Genomic DNA, 17,719 nt, shown 5'->3' on the forward strand with positions numbered 1-17,719 from the left:
CCCTTCTGGCGACCAGCGCCCATTCTTCCTGCCCCGGTCCTCTGGCCATACCGTGCAGTCCACGGTCATGTTCGCGGCCACTTTCGCTCCGCTCTGTGGGCCTGCGAGTCCGCGCACCCGCTCCCGCGGACGGAGCTGGCCCGACTCCTCGCCTTGGTGTTCCCCTCCCTCAGCGGGAGATCGGGCGCCGAGAACCGGAGCGCAGGAGACCCTCAGGCCTCCGGGGCTGCACACCGACTCCGCACAGTCTGGCGGAGCGCCCCCGAAACGCGCCTGGCCTCCAGCTCAGCGCTGAGCAGAGGGCGGCCTCCAACCCCGACTCGGACGCTCGTCGACCTTGGAGCAGCCCCGTACAACAGGTCCAGGTGTTGTAGCCACGCGTTCCGGGAAACAACTCACTCAGAAGGACAGTGCAGATGGCGGAGGGCATATTATTACACCGGCAGGCCCAAGGCAGAGTCTCCTCTTAGCCAAGGACCCCGACCAGTGTTTGTGAAAACCTTAGATACCCTAAGTGTACGTGCCCAAACCCACCTCCCCAAATTCCTTGAAACTAGTCTGGACAAGGTAAAAGAGAGATACCATCGAAGTAAAGCCATGATTCATGTGTCAGAAGCCTAAATAGTTGAACAGTGGACATTTATCAATAGACCTGTGGTCATACCCCGCTAAGCGTAATGGGGTTTACAACTTTGTTCTGTTAGAGATAATTAGCATATTCGTTTAGGCAGGAACAGTCTAGGTACAAGTCCCGAGGCTCCTTCATCCAGGGGTCTGGTTTTCCATACTGGGCATATAGCTCAAAGTCCAGAGTCCGACCCAAGATGGCGTCCTGCTTTCAAGATAGAGCCCCTTATGTTTACTCCTTCACAGGGTCCCCACCTGGGACGTCCTGCTCCACTAAGGACCGCCGCTGCCTCTTAGGGAGAGCGCCTGGGACTCCTGCCCATGGCCAGCAAACCTCTCAGTGGGCTCCCCGCAGAGCTGAGGGCAGCCACAGACCAGTGGCCACAGGCTTTTCTGTGGTGACCCACCTAGGGACCTTAAAACCAAGGTCCCCTTGGACTCCAGGCTGGGCAAAGGTCAGTCACTAATGCACACTGGGATTCCCTTGGCCCCTGCTGAGCCTGGCGGCCCTACACCTCATCTTACTGCGCTTGAGTGTCCTCCCCTGGCCGGAAAAGCCCCATCCCACGGTCTGCCATTCCACGACATGTGCGCAGTTGCATGTTCTCCATCCAGGGTCCCCACCTTGGATGCCCTGCTGAGTAGGAGACTGCCACTCACCAGCACCAAGAGGCCTTTGGGTGCCCCGCAACTTGGGGAACCAAAGTCCAAGGTCTCTGGCTCAGTCTCCCCCCAGGACAAGGGGCCACCTTCATATGCATCTGAGAGTGCCCCTGCAGAACCCTGCCCGCTGCCCACCAAGCTGTCTGCAGTTGAGGCCCCTCTCAGCCAAGGGCCATCCAGCAGGAGCAGGCAGAAGCCCACAGACCCTCATCTTCTCATGGACCATGAAGCTGGGGTCTGCGCCGAGCACTCCCTGGTCAGCAGAGAGCAACAGTCCCCTCACATTAAGGGCCCCCCGAACTCCATCTGCCTGCACGGCCTCCTTCCAGCCTCTCTGCACCTGGCAGTGCCTTTGGCGGGGGCTGCCGCTGGCCTGCCCTCGGAATGCCACGTGCGCTCGCCCACCTGCATTCTCCAGCCCCTTTGTTCCCAAGATGGGCTCCCCACTCAGCCAAGGGAAACCTCCCTCCCACAAAGAGGCCCACCTGCATCTCCACAGCCCTGCAGACCCTCCCTCCAGGCCCTCCAACACTGACCCTTCACCCCCTCAAGGGCAGCGGCCAGCCCCCTGGCAATCCGAAATGCTGAAGTGGGGAGCAAAGCTAGCTCTGGCACAAGGAAGACAACAGTAAAGGGATGCATTTACAAGCAGTTGCTGGGCCACGTTGCATTAGGGCTCCCATGGAGAAAAATGCCAACTTCGGCCCCTAGGCCCAGGACCCAGGTCCTCACACAGGCGGGAGCAATCCGAGGCCACTGGCCTAGGCAGGCCTCAGCCTTCCACTGTGGGGGCTGGGTAGACGGCTGTCTGTGCAGACGTTGGTAGTGGCTGCATCCCTGGGAGACAGGCTCGGGAAAGCCAGCACCTCGTGGCCGGCGCTCGGAGCCGTGCAGGGTGTAGTCCCCTGGTGGGTCTCTGCCGAGGCGCTGATGGGCCGCAGGCCTGGAGACCTCTGGCCTAGGACCAGGTTTAGCGTGTCTTGGTTTTCTAGAGAATTCTCTCCAGCAAGTGAGAGGGATTCCCTGCCTTAGAACAGGAGAAGCTGGAAGAGCTGCCGACTGGACTGAAACTCATGGATAAAGCTTTGTATGAGTTTGACAGGAAACTTAAATCTGCGAAGACAGCTTTTCACAGAAAGGGGGACATTATTAAAAATCTGTCCAGGGAAGTGTCTGAACTGAAGGAATTGCTCAGAATGTTTAAAGAAAACAACCAAAGGTGGAAACATCTGTTTCAGCTGTCCCGGGAAGGACAAGTATTCTTGGCTGACGTGGCTGACGCTGAGCAGGGCACCCGTGGCCATGTCCCATGAGAGCCCCAGGCCCCATGCACAGAGCCCCAAGCTGGGGCTGCTTGGAGACAGGTTGTCCCACCTGGAGGGAGAGGTGGAGGCGCTACAAGAACACGCCGAGCACCTGGGGCGGCAGGAGGCGCGGGTTCGAGAGCTGGAGGGCACCTTCCTCAACTTCCGGCGCTTCCTGGAAGACTGACAGGTTCACAGTACGAAGGCCGGTCGTCCGAGTGCCCCCCAACCCCGGGAAGGCGGCCTGGAAGTGGGGGCGGAGCTGGCCTGACCTTCACCATGTGTATGAGTTCTGAATAGTAGTGTCGGAAGACAGTGTCCCAGGGTGGGTGATGGGGCTCCGAGGCTATGAGCATCTGCAGTGGGGTCTGGGGGGCAGCGCAGGCGTGGCCTGAGATGGACACCAAGGACCATGCTGTCTGGTGTGCCTCCATTCGGCAGCGAGAGTGCAAACCACGCTGGGCGCAGGGTCACTTTCCCAGTAGGAAAGGGCTGTATAAACTGAATTAACCATCAGTACGGCAGGGCTTGGGATTCCCAGGTAGCTCAGCTGGTAAAGAATCTGACTGAAATGCAGGAGACCCTGGTTTGTTTCCTTGGTCAGGGAAATCTCCTGGAGAAGGGATAGCCTACCCACTCCAGTACTCCTGGGCTTCTCTGGTGGCTCAGATGGTAAAGAATATACCTGCAATGCGGGAGACTTGGGTTTGATCCCTGGCTTGAGAAGATCCCCTGGGGGAAGGCATTGGCAACCCACTCCAGAGTTCTTGCCTGGAGAATCCCATGGGCAGAGGAGCCTGGTGGGCTGCAGTCCATGGGTCGCAGAGAGTCGATGACTGAGATACTGGACTCAACTGAACTAACATCTTAAAGATACTGAGCATCTGTGCACACATAGGGGGGCTTACACGTAGACGGGAGAGGGGACCTGGGAGACTGACTTTGTCAGCTCAACTCTTTCCTTCTTTGTCTCATTATATTTTCTATAAAGGAATTTAAAATTACTATTAGTGCTTTAAAGAGATTTTCTCAGTAAAATCCTGCCTGTGAGCTTAAGTGAGTAAAATAAACAGACCTGTCAGCGTGCAGTGGTGATTTAGCATGAAAATACCAGAAAGCAAGGAGTTACTGGGCCTCCCTGGCGGCTCACTGGTTAACAATCTGCCTATCGACGCAGGAGACAGGAGTTGGATCCCGCGTCCCTCAGGATCCTACATGCTGCAGAGCAGCTAAGCCCGTGTGTTACAACTTCCGAGCCTGCGCGCTCTAGGGCCTTCAGGCCGCAAGTTCTGAGCCCACACGCCCGGAGCCTGTGCTCTGCAATAAGAGAATCCACTACCGTGAGAAGGCTGAGCACCTTGGTTGACAATAGCTGGCAATTGCCCTTAAACACTAATGAAGACCCAGCACAGCCTAAAAAAAAAAAACAAAAACAAGGAGTTACAGTGTGAAATGTGGAAAACCTAGAATGAATAATTACCCCTAGGAAGCAAAAGGGGCATCCAACTGCAGATGATAATAACTTTAGTTTTATTGTACTTTAGAAAACCATTTTTTAAAGGACTTTTCCAGGTGGTTCTATGGCTAAGACTTCAGGCTCCCAATAGAGGGAACCTGGGTTTGATCCCTGAGCTCACACGCTGCAACCAAGAACTGATGCAGCCAAATAAATACTAAATAAAAACGGAAAAATCGTTCAAGCCAAATCCTTCCTAAATGTGTTGGATGAGGCACGGCTCCGACATCACAGCTCCCAGTGGAGGGATCCCAGGGGGTAGGGGGAGGGCAATGCTGATGTGGCCGCAGGGGCGGGGCATGTTGATGATGGTATGTGGGGGATATTCATGGTGGGGGTTGGGGGGCGATGTGCATGGGAATCTCTATATCTTCCTCTCAATTTTGCTTTGAACCTAACGCTGCTCTTAAATATTTTTTTAAAAGTAAAAGTGATTTTAGGTTGAACTCCCAAAGAAATTGTTGATATTTTGCAATTTCTGATCTATAAAAGCAGTAGATCCATGTGTTTGCCAATTAAAATAGAGTTTGGTCTTTAAAAAATACACGAGCATCTGGAAGGCATGTCCTTCTGTTCAAATGGAAAACAAGAGAACAAGAACTCTTCGGAATGAGAAGCGAGTTAACAGCAGCTATGGATCACGGGCTCTATGAGCACTCGTGTCCATCGGCGTTCCGCGTGCGTGCTCGGCCACTGCAGGCGTGTCTGACTCTTTGCCACCCTGTGGACTGTAGCCCGCCCGGCTCCTCCATCCGTGGGGATTGTGGGCACTTGTGTTCTAGCGGCAGATGGAGTGAGTGACCGTCCAGGAAAGCGAGCCTCTGGGCGGAATGTTTACAAGGGGCTCTGAGTGCGCACCTGTGCTGGAGGCAGTAAGGCCCTCCTCCCCGGGCGCAGTGAGACACTGGCAGATCACCCAAAGGGCAAGGACAACATGCTGTGGCCCAAAGACAGACTGGCCTGAGGCAGGAGCAGGAACCCAGGAGATTTCTGCAGACCACCGAACTCAGCCCCCTCCTCATCCCCGCCCCCACTGCCAGCCCAGGACACACACGTTCAGACTGCAGCACCCACGGAGGCCATGGTCATGGTTTAGAGGACTCAGTATCTTTAAGATGTTAGTTCAGTTCAGTTCAGTTCAGTCGTGTCCGACTCTTTGTGACCCCATGGACTGCAGCACTTGACATGGCCTCCCTGTCCATCACCAACTCCAGGAGCTTGCTCAAACTCCTGTCCATTGAGTCTGTGATGCCGTCCAACCTCTGACAACCCTTCTCCTGCCTTCAGTTTTTCCCAGCATCAGGGTTTTTCAAATGAGTCAGTTCTTCACATCAGGTGGCCAAAGTATTGGAGTTTCTTCACCATCAGTCCTTCCAATGAACACCCAGGACTGATTTCCCATAGGATGGGCTGCTTTGATCTCCTTGCTGTCCAAGGGACTCTCAAGAGTCTTCTCCAACACCACAGTTCAAAAGCATCAATTCTTCAGTGCTCAGCTTTCTTTATGGGCCAATTCTCACATCCACACATGATCAATGAAAAAACCATAGCTTTGATTAGATGGACCTTTGTCTGCAAAGTAATGTCTCTGCTTTTTAATATGCTGTCTAGGTTTGTCACAGCTTTTCTTCCAAGGAGCAAGCATCTTTGAATTTCATGGCTGCAGTCACCATCTATGGTGATTTTAGAACCCAAGAAACTGAAGTCTGTCACTGTTTCCATTGTTTCCCCATCTGTTTTCCATGAAGTGATGGGACCGGATGCTATGATCTTCGTTTTTTGTATGTTGAGTTTTAAGCCAGCTTTTTCACTCTCCTCTTTCACTTTCATCAAGAGGCTCTTTAGTTCCTCTTTGCTTTCTGCCATAAGGGTGGTGTCATCTGCATATCTGAGGTTATTGATATTTCTCCTGGCAATCTTGATTCCAGCTTGTGCTTCATCCAGCCCAGCATTTCACATGATGTACTCTGCATATAAGTTAAATAAGCAGGGTGACAATATACAGCCTTAATGTACTCCTTTCCCAATTTGGACCAGTCCATTGTTCCATGTCTGGTTCTAACTGTTGCTTCTTGACCTGCATACAGATTTCTCAGGAGGCAGCTAAGGTGGTCTGGTATTCGTAAGTTAAATGAGCAGGGTGACAAGATACAGCAGTCTTGACAGACTCCTTTCCTGATTTGGAACCAGTTTCTTGTTCCATGTCCAGTTCTAAGTGTTGCTTCATAACCTGCATACACATTTCTCAAGAGGCAGGTCAGATGGTCTGGTATTCGCATCTCTCTCAGACTTTTCCACAGTTGTTGTGATCCACACAGTCAAAGGCTTTAGTATAGTCAATGAAGCAGAAGTAGATGTTTTTCTGGAACTCTTGCTTTTTCGATGATCCAGCGGATGTTGGCAATTTGATTCTCTGGTTCCTTTGCCTTTTCTAAATCCTGCTTGAACATCTGGACATTCTCGGTTCATGTACTGTTGAAGCCTGGCTTGGAGAATTTTGAGCATTACTTTACTAGTGTGTGAGATGAGTGCAATTGTGCAGTAGTTTGAACATTCTTTGGCATTGTTATTTCTTTGGGACTGAATGAAAACTGATCTTTCCAGTTCTGTGGCCACTACTGAATATTCCAAATTTGCCGGCATACTTGAAATTTGAGCGCAGCACTTTCACAGAATCATCTTTTCAGATTTGAAGTAGCTCAGATGGAATTCCATCACGTCCACTAGCTTTGTTCGCAGTGATGCTTCCTAAGGCCCACTTGACTTCGGACTCCAGGATGTCTGGCTCTAGGTGAGTGATCACACCATCATGGTTAACTGGGTCATGAAGATCTTTTTTTTTTTTTATGAAGATCTTTTTTGTATAGTTAATTCTTCTGTGTATTCTTGCCACCTCTTCTTAATATCTTCGGTTTCTGTTATGTCCATACTATTTCTGTCCTTTATTGTGCTCATCTTTGCATGAAATGTTCCCTTGGTATCTCTAATTTTCTTGAAGAGATCTCTAGTCTTTCCTGTTCTATTGTTTTCCTCTATTTCTGTGCATTGATCACTGAGGAAGGCTTTCTTATATCTCCTTGTTATTCTTTGAAATTCTGCATTCAGATGGATATATCTTTCCTTTTTTCCCTTTTACTTCTCTTCTATTCACAGCTATTTGTAAGGCCTCCTCAGACAACCATTTTGCTTTTTTGCATTTCTTTTTTTGGGGGATGGTCTTGATCACTGCCTCCTGTACAATGTCACAAACCTCTGTCCATGGTTCTTCAGGCACTCTGTCTATTAGGTCTAATTCCTTGAATCTATTTATCGCTTCCACTGTATAATCGTAAGGGATTTGATTTAGGTCATACCCGAATGGTCTAGTGGTTTTCACTACTTTCTTCAATTTAAATCTGAATTTGTCAATAAGGAGTTCATGATCTGAGCCATAGTCAGCTCCTGGTCTTGTTTTTGCTGACTGTATAGAGCTTCTCCATCTTTGGCTGCAAAGAATATAATCAGTCTGATTTCGGTATTGACCATCTGGTGATGTCCATATGTAGAGTGGTCTCTTGTGTTGTTGGAAGAGGGTGTTTGCTATGACCAGTGCGTTCTCTTGGCAAAACTCTTACCCACTCATTAGCATATGAAATTACCCAGCCTGTAATAACTAACCTTGCCTCATTTCACGACCTCACTGGCCCTCTGCTATGGCCCACAATCTGTCTGTGGAGTGTGCTTCTCCCTGAGTCTGAGTAAATCCACTTCCTACCTAGTCTCACTGAATTCTTTCTGCAATGAGGCATCAAGACCTGAGCTTCACTAGGTCCTGACACCAGGTTCCATGGGTTGTGGCTGGGTTCGCGTCCCAGTCTGAGGTAAACGTTTTGCTCCTGGCTTCCACTCTCCCGCAGTCAGCTCCAGAGCAGGGGGTCTAACAAGGCCACTTTCGCCTTGTCCAGCGGGTGGTTCCCAGGTAAGCAGGGGAAGGGAGGACGCAGAGATCGCCCCAAGGCTGTGTCTGAGCTGCTGGACGCCCCCTGCGAGGCAGGCAGGAGAGGAGATGCCGGCTGCGGAAGGGCCCAGGTCCCCGGCGCCGCGCCGGGTGAGGGGCGGTGGTAGCTGGAGACCCACATGCCCTCTCTGACTTCGCCCCTCTCCCAGTCAGCAGGGAGAGCCGGACCCGGGAGCACCAGACCCTCGCGGTGGGTACAGGCTCTGGGAGGGCCCTCTGGCCGCCCGACCTCTGGACGCACCGCCGCCACGCCCGGGCCGACCAATGGCTCACCTGGAGGAACAGTCTCTGACCAGGGGCCCACAATTCGTTTCTTGAGTGATCAAAAATGCAAATTCTGTGGGATTCCTATTCAGTTCCAGGTGAGCACGGGCGCCCCAGGGCAGAGCTCAGGGGCATCTGACAGCAACGCAGGGGTCCGGACACAGCGGAGGAGACCCTGGGCACCGGGCCTGCTTCCGGAGACGCGCTCCCGGCCCAGGGCAGCTGGGGCGGCGGTGGCAGGCCAGGCGCCCTCCTGTGAGTGTGCGCAAGGGGGCGGTGTGAGCTAGCGCTTCCAGGCGGCCGACCGCAGCCTGCGGCAGAACCCAGGGGGCGTGGGAACAGCCCTGCCCGCGTCCGAGCCCGCTCCCCACTCCTGGCTGCTCCTGGGCACACGAATCCACCCCTGCTGGCCCCAACCCCTCCTTACATCGCTCGCTACCTTGTTCATCTCCAAGGTCATCTCAGAGGCAGTGACGTCACCCTGCTTCCCCGTCCTGGGCACAGGTGTGCTGGGGTAGAATTCCACTTCCGTCCCGTCGTTCTAAAGTGAGGTCCAATCTATAGTCTGCCGTGGCCCTAAGGAGGTGTCCCCACACCTCAGGCTCCGTCCCTGGGGTGGGCTCACAGAGGGTCTCTGGACTGGGGGACCCTCAGGAGCAGGGGGGCCCAGTGTCCATTTACAGGACCCTGAGACCCCAGCTGTGTCCCAACCACCCACCCTCAGAGCCCAGAAGACTGGAAACTGGGTCTCCCTTCCAGGCAGGATGTCAGGGGGGTTTCTTGAAGGAATCTGATCATTTCGAGATCCTGCCAGGTCACCGCGTGCTAAAGCTTGCAGTGAGGGATCCCCACCCTCCTGCCCGAGCACTCGGCCACTTCACCCGGACCCAGACGTCTGAGGGGCCCTTGGAACATGAAGATCAGGACAAACAAATAGGAAAAGGGGAACTAGGAGGAAGCAGAGACCACTGGCAGAAGACAGCTTAGAAAAACTGAAACTGTTCACCTCAGATTGGGACTTGAACCCGGATGACACCCACAGAACCTGCTTTTAGGACCTAATGAACCTCAGGCTCTTGATGTCTCATCACAGAAAGAATTCAGTGAGAGACAAGATGATGGGTAAGAAGTGGATTTATTCAGATTCAGAGAGAAGCACACTCCACAGACAGAGTGTGGGCCACTGCTGAGGGCGAGTGAGACTGTGAAATGTGGCCTGGTAATTTTTTTCAGTTTAGTTCAGCGGCTCAGTCGTGTCCGACTCTTTGCGACCCCATGACTGCAGCACACTAGGCCTCCCTGTCCATCACCATCTCCCGGAGCTTACTCAAACTCATGTCCATTGAGTCGGTGATGCCATCCAACCATCTCAGCCTCTGTTGTCCCCTTCTCCTCCTGCCTTCAATCTTTTGCAGCATCAGGGTCTTTTCCAGTGAGTCAGTTCTTTGCATCAGGTGGCCAAAGTATTGGAGTTTTAGCTTTAGCATCAGTCCTTCCAATGAATATTCAGGATTGATTTCCTTTAGGATGGACTGGTTTGATCTTGCTGTCCAAGGGACTCTCAAGACTCTCCAACACCACAGTTCAAAAGCATCAATTCTTCGGTGCTCAGCTTTCTTTATGGTCCAACTCTCACATCCTCTCACATACATGACTCTCACATACATGACTACTGGAAAAACCATAGCTTTGACCATACTGACCTTTGTCAGCAAAGTAATATGTCTGCTTTTTAATATGTTATCTAGGTTGGTCATAGCTCTTCTTCCAAGGAGCAAGCATCTTTTAATTTCCTGGCAGCAGTCACCATCTGCAGTGATTTTTAAGCCAAGAAAGTAAAGTCTGTCACTGTTTCCATTGTTTCCCCATCTATTTGCCATGAAATGATGGGACCAGATGCCATGACCTTAGTTTTTTGAATGTTGAGCTTTAAGCCAACTTTTTCACTCTCCTCTTTCACTTTCATCAAGAGGCTCTTTAGTTCCTCTTTGCTTTCTGTCATAACGGTGGTGTCATCTGCATATCTGAGGTTATTGATATGTCTCCCAGCAATCTTGATTCCAGCTTGCACTTCATCCATCTAGGCATTTCAAATGATGTACTCTGCATATAAGTTAAGTAAGCTGGGTGGCAATATATAACCTTGACATCCTCCTTTCCCAGTTTGGAACCAGTCTATTGCTCCATGTCCAGTTCTAACTGTTGCTTATTGACCTGCATACAGATTTCTCAGGAGGCAAGTCAGGTTGTCTGGTATCCCCATCTCTTTAAGAATTCTCCAGTTTTTGTGATCCACACAGTCAAAAGCTTTGGCGTAGTTTTTAGTTTGTATAGACTGGGTAATTTCATATGCTAATGAGTGGGGGGATTATTTCAATTATTTTGGGGAAGGAGTGGAGATTGCCAGGAATTGGGCCACCGCCCACTCCTTGGTCCTATGACAGAGCCTTGGAACTGTCATGATGCCTCTCTGTGTGTCACTGAGCTTGCTGATCGAGGTTCAAGGTCTAATCAAAGTTGACTTGTCTGCCGTCTGGACCCATTTGATTCTAATCGGTTCATGTTGCGTCCTCGGGCCGTGTCATTCTTTCAGAAGCTGTCCCTGCCCCTTTCCCTCCTGTTAAAAAACCTTCATTAATATCCTCAGGAAGGAAAGAGAAAATTATGTATTCATGAAGCAAAAACCAGGTGCTTTGAAGAAGGAATGTTACAGAATATAAAGAGCTCTTGGGAATTAAAAAGACCATCATAGGAATTGAAAATTCAGTAGAAGAGTTGGAAGATAAGGTTGAGGAAATCTTGGAGAAAGTAGAGCAAAGAGTTAGGGGGAACAAGTTAAAATAAGAAAAAAAAAAGAGAAGAAAGTACCATATTAGAGAACTTGTCTAGCAGACCTGAGGCTTCCCTGGTAGCTCAGCTCCTGCAATGCTGGAGACCTGGGTTCAGTCCTTGGGTTGGGAAGATCCCCTGGAGGAGGGCATGGCAACCCACTCAAGTATTCTTGCCTGGAGAATCCCATGGACGGAGGAGCCTGGCGGGCTACAGCCCATGGGATCACAAAGAGTCAGACATGACTGAGCGGCTAAGCACAGCACAGCTAGGAAACCTGACATCTGCTTAAAAGAAACTCTAGAAAGAGAACTGGAAGGAAGAAAATAATCAAAGAAATAGTGGAAAAGAGTTCACAGAAATTTGGAAATTCCCTGGCAGTCCAGTGTTTAAGATTCCATGTTTTCATTGCTGAGGGCCTGGATTCAATCGCTGGCTGGGAAACTGCTGCTGCTGCTGCTGAGTCGCTTCAGTCGTGTCCGACTCTGTGCGACCCCAGAGACAGCAGCCCACCAGGCTTCCCCGCCCCTGGGATTCTCCAGGCAAGAACACTGGAGTGGGTTGCCATTTCCCACAAGTTGTGAGGTCAAAAGAAAGAAAGAAAGAAAGAAAAAGCTTTTTCACAGAAATTAAACCCGAGTTTCCAGATTGAAAGGAGCTACTGAATGCCCAGATCCAAACACGAAAACAGATGCATAGTAAAGGCACAGCTAAGCAGAATTTCAGAACCCTGGACACAAAGAGGAAAGACTTTCCTGACAGTCCAGTGGCTAAGACTCCATGCTCCCAATTCAGAGGGTTGGGTTTCCATCCCCGGTCGGGGAACTAAATCCCACGCACCACAACTAAAGATCCCTCAAGCCACAATGAAGGTAAAAGATCTTGTATGCTGCCACTAAGACCTAGCACGGTCAAATAAATAAACATTAAAAAAAAACAAAGAACCACCAGACAAGGGTACAGAGAGAAACGACAGGTGACATACCAGGGACCAGGGTCAGAATGATGTCAGACTTCCCACAGCTGGAAAACGGGGGTAAAGCCTCTCAGTGTGCTGTGCTCAGACTCTTTGCAACCCTATTCTCCTCCCAGCAAGAACACTGGAGTGGGTTGCCATGCCCTCCTCCAGGGGATCTTCCCAACCCAGGGACCAAACTCAGGTCTCCCACATTGCAAGTGGATTTTTTTTTTTTTACCAGCTGAGCCACAAGGGAAGCCCAAGAATACTGGAGTGGGTAGCCTATCCCTTCTCCAGTGGATCTTCCTGACCCAGGAATTGAATGGGGCCTGCTGCATTGCAGGTGATTCATTACCAGCTGAGCCACCAGGGAAGCCCTGACAATAGAGGGCTTTGGAGATGGACTGGCGGATTCTGTACAGCTAGAATTCTATATCCATCCAGAGTGAGGGGAACTTTTCCAGTGGCGGCGCCGCATGGTGAGGAGCCCTTGCCCGCACCTGCGGTCACACCACCCAGGGGCCCTGGCAGTCAGAGCTGGTCTTCTTTGGACACAAGACGGCAGCCATGGCCACAGTGCACCACAAGCGAGCCAACAGCCTCGGCAAGGCGACTGGGCCTGGAGGGGACGGACCCATGCGGGCTGCAGCACGAGCTACTGGAGCCGCTTCCGCTTCTGGGCATCTGCTGGTGTGGACATCCGCGTCTCAGTGAAGGGTGGTAGCCATGTAGCCCAGATTTAGGCAGTCCACCAGTCCATCTCCAGAGCCTCGGTAGCCTACTATCAGAAACGTGTGGATGAGGCTTCTGAGGAGATCAACGAATCCTCATCCAGTATGACCGGACCCTGCTGGTAGCTGATCCCCGTTGCTTCGAATCCAAAAAATCTGGGGCTCCTGGTGCTTATGCTCGCTACCAGAAATCCCACTGACAAGACATCATGAGGATCAGGGTTCACCTTTATAATACAAAATGTTGTGGGATTTAAGGTTTCAGGGGGAAAAAAAAGAGTGAGGGGAGAAGAGAGAGACTTTCAGAATGATAAGGCCTCAAACAATTCACATTCCTGCACCCTTTCTGCAGGCTTCTCAGGTGGCTCAGCGGTAAACAATCTGCCTGCCAACACGGGAGACACGGGTTCGATCCTCAAGTCAGGAAGATCCCCTGGAGAAGGAAATGACAGCCCACTCCAGCGTTCTTGTCTGGGAAATCCATGGACAGAGGAGCCTGGTGGCGAGTCCACGGCATCACAGAAGAGTCAGACACGACTTAGCGACTAAATAACCCTTTCTGAGGAAGTGACTTGATGAGCTCCACCAAACAGAGGGAGGAAAGAAAGAAAGAGGAAGGCGTGGGAAGCAGGAAACAGGGGATCCTGTAGCTGAGAACAGCAGAGGGGGACCTCGGGGCGCTGGTGAGGCCGTCCCGGGGTTGGATGAGCCTCAGCCGAGGAAGCAGAGTCTATTTCAAGGTGATAAATATTCTGTCACTTTCTACCTGATACACAGATGTCCTGGGGTAGACGTGGACATTTGGTTGAATTGGGGGTTGAATTAGTATTGAGAATTTAGCAAAAACAAAAAAACAAACAAAAAAAAAGATGACATTAACTCCAGGGGAAAGGAGAAGTTGAGCAAGAAAGGAAAAGTTATCTTGATACACTGTGTGGCTCAGGCAAGAGCACTGTTTCTGCAGTATCATCATGATGTCAACCACCGCTGTCAATCTGAACAAAATGATATTGGAGGTCAGGAAGTCCTAACGTAAGTGCTGGGTTGGGGATACAGAGGTGAAACCCAAAACGTGAATTAGAAGCTGTGATGGAAAACGAAAGGAGATGGGACTGCTATGTTTTGTAGGAAGGTTTGTCAAGCTAACTCTTTAAATTACATGCATGTCAGTATAAATCTAATAATGAATAGAACCAAAACTTAAAACACACACCCTAGGGAATTCCCTGGTGATCCAGGGGTTAGTGTCCCATGCTTCCATTGCTCGGGGCCCAGGTTCCATCTCCTCCTGGGGAATGAAACCCTATAAGCCAGGTGGCCTCAAACAGCAAGAACAATGACCCCACACAAATGAGTTACATGCTGATTTTATCTTGCAGTAAATCAGCAGGATGTGAACTTGTGCTCAGCGTGGACTCACTTTTGTGCACCCCTGGAAAGAGTGAATACAAATGCTTTTTTGTTGTTGTTGTTTAGATGCTAAGCCATGTCCAACTCTTTTGCGATCCCATGGACTGTAGCCCACCAGGCTCCTCTGTCCTTGGAATTTCCCAGGCAAGAATACTGGAGTGGGTTGCCATTTCCTTCTCCAGGGGATTTTCCCGACCCAGGGATCGAACCTGTGTCTCCTGCATTGGCAGACGGATTTTTTTACCACTGAGCCACCAGAGAATCAAATACATGAATGTGTAGGGAAAAAATGCTGCTTTTACTTGCTGTTGGACATTGAGGTGTATGAAAGAGTTTTATCTTCAAAAAGCAAAAAATGGTATCTTTTCCCATTTGTATTTATTTAATTACTAGTGAAGTTGTTGTTCAGTCAAGTCATGTCCGACTCTTTTTGACCCCATGGACTGCAGCACACCAGGCTTCCCTATCCGTCACCATCTCCCGGAGCTTGCTCAAACTCATGTCCATTGAGTCAGTGATGCCATCCAACCATCTCATCCTCTGTCGTCCCTTTCTCCCACCTTCAATCTTTCCCAGCATCAGGGTCTTTTCTAAGGAGTCAGTGTTTCCCATCAGGAGGCCAAAGTATTGGAACTTCAGCTTCAGCATCAATCCTTCCAATGAATATTCAGGATTGATTTCCTTTAGGATTGACTGGCTGGATCTCCTTGAAGTCCAAGGGACTCTCAAGAGCCTTCTCCAACACCTCTAGTGAAGCACAACATGTTTAAATACGTTCTTATTGGTCACATATAGTTCTTTTTTTATGAATTGCTACTTGTGCCCGTTTTCAACTAATGGTAGAACCTTGTAAATAACCCTTGTTAATGCATGCATTTTCCACCTCTTTCTTCTCAGTTTGTAGTTTTCCTTTCACTATTATGATGTTTTTGACGGTCACCTTCTGGGGTATGTCACCATATTGACTGGTTCTTGCCTTTATATACTCAAAAGCTGATTATTTTACCTTTGGTACTGTACCTAGAAATCCTGGACCATCTCCATAGTATATAACCATCTACATTTTCATTTTAATATGTTTTGGGTTTTTTTTTTTCTTTGCATTTCAAGCCTGTAGTCTCACTGAAACTTATGCTGGCATAAGGCGTGCAGTAGGGTCTCTTTCTCCCTCCAGTGATTGGCCAAGCATTCCAGCACTGTTGACAAATGAGCTGAGATAAGCAGGTACAACTTTGCCCTTAATTTTCTGAAACAGGAAACAGAAAAAAAAAAAAAGGCAAGCCATGTGTTTCTGAGTGATTCCATGGGGGTGGCACACGGGCTCTGCAGCTAGATTGCTTGGCAAGAGCCCCCCACATATACACACAACAGAGTCCCTGGAAAGGCCAAGGATGTGCCCCCAAACTGGGCCGGGTGCAGCCCCACCTCACTCCCCTCAGCGCTTTCCTCACAGGCCGATCCTAGCTTCCCGGTGGGGCAGAAACCTCTCGGACCTCCTTGGGCTGCACCTCCTCCCCCGACCCCAGGCCAGCCTGGCTGGGCACTGCTCACAAGCTCACTGTGGGTGGACCCTGTTCATCCCAAGGTCAGCGGTCGGAGGCAGGGTGCTGCAGGCAGGGCTCAGAAGCAGGCTGGACGGAGCCATCCTCAGCTCCTGCGGTGGTGCTGGTCTGGGTTCCTCCCTCGGGGCTCCAGCTCAGCCCAGGGGAGGCGGGGATGGGAGCACAGGAGGGCATCGTGGTGTCAGCGTGCATTTCACAGAATGGGCTGATGGGCCAGACGGAGGCACATTTAATAGGGAAGTGACCCAGGGGACTTCAAGTGGCCTAATGTAGCTTGGGGGACCCGCAGGAGTGGCGGTCGAGGCTAAAGTCCACTCCGGAGGAAGGACAAGTGGAAGTGGAGAGAGAGTGGTCCCCCGGGGTGCTGGGCTGGGCAGGGGGCTGCAGGTCTGGGGACATCCTCCGGGAACCTGGAGAGAGGCCCAGCCAGGTGCAGGTTCTGGCAACCTGGTGCGCAAATCCCTCCCTGGCTCCTGCCCAGGCAGCCTGGTCTCGCCTGCAGGGCAGGCCTGGGAGGGCCGAGTCCTCCCACGGGTGCCCCCTCCTGGGATCCGCCCAAGCTTCCCCTCCCTCTTCCCACCTCTGGTCCAGGGGGCTTCACATCCACAGCAGCCACCTCACGGCCTCTCATCTCAGCCCCTCAGCCCAGCGTCCACTGCTGGCCGGGGAAGGGCCAGCTAGCCCTCTCTCTGGGCTGGTCACTGGGGGCCCCGGGGGTGGGGTGGGGGTGACGTGAGGCCTTCGCATCCTGAGGGCCGCAGCTTCCCCTTCCCAAACCTCACGCGGGCTTCCCCTTCCCGACCCCAGCGCCTTCCTGGAGGTCACGTGGCCCGGGGGTGGGGGTGGGGGCTGGGCAAGGGCTGCCAGGAGGCTTTGGGAAGGAGGGGGGCGGAGAAGGCTTCTGTGTACAAACACCCGCCTCCTCCCCACCTCGAGGGCGGAAGCAGACCCAGAATAGAACAGGTCGCTTTCAAGTTCCAAATCAGGCGCCGGGGGCTGTCGGCAGGCGTGTTTGGATGTAAAAATAGAAACACCCGTGTCTGCGTGGGCCGGCCTCCTCCACCCACGGAGGTGGGGAGCGGAGTGCTGGTGTTCTGAAATAGATCTTGCTAATGGGACTCCCTGACCCGGTTTGGGAGAAAATTTACCCAGACCTCTTGGAGAGCGGAGGCTGCCGCTGATCCCGGCAGGGGGTACTGATGGGGGCCGCCGTCAAGGTTCAGCCCAGCAGGCCGCGGGGCAGGGGGCACTGGCCGGCCCTCGAGCTGGCGTCACAGCCCATGACTCGTTTTCCTCCTGCCCCAGGCTGTGTGCAGGCTATACCCCTGCCCGGAAGACCCCTCCCAGGTCATCAGGCCCAGCTCAGGACCCCCCTGACCAATGGGCAGCCGACGCTGACCCACACTCTCAGGCCAGGCCTGCATTGGGCAGGAGGGCAGGGTGGTGGGCAAGCCGGTGCAGGCCCTGCCCTTTCAGGGCTCACAGTGGGCCACCTGGCTGGAAGCCCACAGCCTGGCCCCCACCCACCGAGGGCAGATCCTGAGCAGAACCCTGTGCTGGGGCCGAGCACTGACCAAGAGGGCCCAGTCTAGGGGGATGCAGGGCCGCTGTGAGAAAGTACAGGAGTCCTGTGCAGTGTGGTGAGTAGGCACCCGGGCAGGCAGGCCTCCTGGGGTGGGGAGCCTGAGCTGAGTCTCAGGAGTGATGCTGGGTGGGGCTGAGGCACAGAGGCGAGACCAGCCCAGGAGCTCTCGCTCGGAGTCCGGAGGAGTCGCCTCACCTCTAGCCTGGCCGGCGTCCTGGGAGCCACCCGCCACTGCCCCCTCTCTGGTCCTGGCGCCCACTCTGCTGCTCCCCC

General features: G+C 52.1%; 1 non-coding gene across 1 annotated transcript; it reads right to left on the reverse strand.

Annotated features, from left to right (window-relative positions):
- Positions 1 to 14,942: 14,942 nt before the first annotated feature.
- LOC102393471 lies at positions 14,943 to 16,640 on the reverse strand. Its single transcript, XR_328937.4, has 3 exons — positions 16,442 to 16,640; positions 15,851 to 16,066; positions 14,943 to 15,545 (listed from the first exon to the last, which is right to left on the reverse strand). It is a non-coding gene; the product is annotated as an uncharacterized LOC102393471 (transcript).
- Positions 16,641 to 17,719: the final 1,079 nt, after the last annotated feature.

Source organism: Bubalus bubalis, chromosome 7 (assembly GCF_019923935.1).
Source record: "Bubalus bubalis isolate 160015118507 breed Murrah chromosome 7, NDDB_SH_1, whole genome shotgun sequence".
Lineage (NCBI taxonomy): Eukaryota > Metazoa > Chordata > Mammalia > Artiodactyla > Bovidae > Bubalus > Bubalus bubalis.